Source organism: Molossus molossus, unplaced genomic scaffold (genome assembly GCF_014108415.1).
Source record: "Molossus molossus isolate mMolMol1 unplaced genomic scaffold, mMolMol1.p scaffold_m16_p_6, whole genome shotgun sequence".
Taxonomy (NCBI): domain Eukaryota; kingdom Metazoa; phylum Chordata; class Mammalia; order Chiroptera; family Molossidae; genus Molossus; species Molossus molossus.
Genome location: NW_023425399.1, coordinates 58,813,890 through 58,815,724, shown reverse-complemented (window position 1 = coordinate 58,815,724; position 1,835 = coordinate 58,813,890). Strand labels below are relative to the sequence as shown.

Here is a 1,835-nt window from a genome sequence, read left to right as displayed (position 1 = left end):
CCAAAAGTAAGTAAACTCAGATCAATTAATATTTCAGTATCCAGTTATTTAAAAATACCTAGATATTTAACAGTCTTCATTATTTAACTCAGCAAAACTCCAAAGTTTTATGTTACCAAAGACTTTGGAAAACTAGGTTTAGGTATATATAATTAATACTGAAAAGCTTTACCCAAACCCCTTCATTTGCTTGGCCAGTGTGGCTCAGTGGATTGAGTATTGTCCATTGGACTGAGAGGTCCTGGTTTGATTTCCAGTCAGGGCACATGCTTGGTTTACAGGCTTGATCCCCAGTGGGGGGCATGCAGGAGGCAACCAATCGATGTAGCTCTCTCACATAGATGTTTCTATTTCTCTCTCCCTAAAAAAAAATAAAATAAATAAAAGCATTAAAAAATTATCTTAAAAAACCCTATCATTTTAGTTATTTAACCTTTAGTTATATAACCTTTATTTATTAGGTCTTAACAACTCTATAAAATTTTAAAGTCAATTATTACCCAAGACATTTTCTTGGCAAATTTTGTAACAGAGATAACATGACTTTGACAACCCTTAGGAGGCTGGAGAAAAGTCAGGTGGAGATGATAGGCCTGGGCTTACTCTCAAGACTGCAGCAGTTCCTGAGACCCAAGCCACCCAGATTCACATTTTCCCTTTACAGATAGGGAGGGGGAGTGGTCCCTCTCCTTGCAGCTTCTGCAGCTTTCCCAGGGACAATTGATCCAGTTCTGGCCCTCTAGAAGAAGGACTTAGGGTAGAAGGCTATTAAAAGATTTATTTTTCACCCTGCCCAGTTTGGCTCAGTGGTTGAGCATCGGCCTGTAGACCAGAGAGTCCTGGGTTCAGTTCCCACTAGGGGCATGTACCACAAAAAAAAAAAAAAAAAAAAAAGATCTATTTTCCATCGCTTCTTGGCCTTCTGGCTAAGATCAAGTGTAGTATCTGTTGTTATCAGTTTAATATTTGCTATGTCCTGTATCTGAGGACAGTATATTAACTGTATTTTTGGAACAGGGAGATGGAATAGGAGCTTGCTCCATCCACTCCACACATTGACCCAGTATTGCAGTACCTCTGGGAATGTGCAAAAACAAAAAATTATTTTCCATAATTGTTCTTTCTGAGTAGAATCCTTATGATAAAACAACATGGAATCTTTCATATAAGAAGAATTCTTAACCCACTTCAAAACAGAAACAAAATCAACATCTAAAGTAAATATATGAGTACACTCTAAAGGAGAATTGGGACATTAGCCTTAGAATCTTATCTTACACCAACCTGCATAACAAATTACCTTCACAAGGTTTAATTGGCACAAAGCCCAAACATTAGAGACAGAGTATTCTCTGTGTTCATAAAACAGTGAAGAGCAAACCAAGTCCTCAAGAGACAAGAAAGCAAACAAAGAATATCAGAAACCAAAGTTACATTACAGACAGAGAAGAACTTTCAGAGAGCTCTCTAACAGAACAGAACACACAGACAAATGAAAGCTTTCCTGTTTTCTTTCATTAGCTAAGTGTTTTGGGTGGCTGATGCCTTGAGAGGGAGAGCAGGAGGGTTCCCAAGATAAAGAACTCTCAGCATTGTTGGGAAGTTCCTGCAATTGCTGTCATGGGTTCAGGCCACCATAAGCAGCTGGGGCCCCCAGCTAAGTGGGATATGCTCCCATGTTCAAACAAATTAAACCAAGCAACAAAAAGACACAAAACAACAATCAACAGAGACAATGTTATGTACAATATTTACAGGCATGCACAACCCACAGACAAGAGCTTTACACTGTGCTCCTTATCTGTCCAGCCACAGAAACCTCAGAATACCCTGCA

At 38.9% G+C, this 1,835-nt stretch overlaps 1 non-coding gene across 1 annotated transcript; it reads left to right on the top strand.

The window, feature by feature from the left end:
- The first annotated feature begins 906 nt into the window (after positions 1-906).
- Positions 907-1,096, top strand: LOC118619500. Its single transcript, XR_004957267.1, has one exon. It is a non-coding gene; the product is annotated as a U2 spliceosomal RNA (small nuclear RNA).
- Positions 1,097-1,835: the final 739 nt, after the last annotated feature.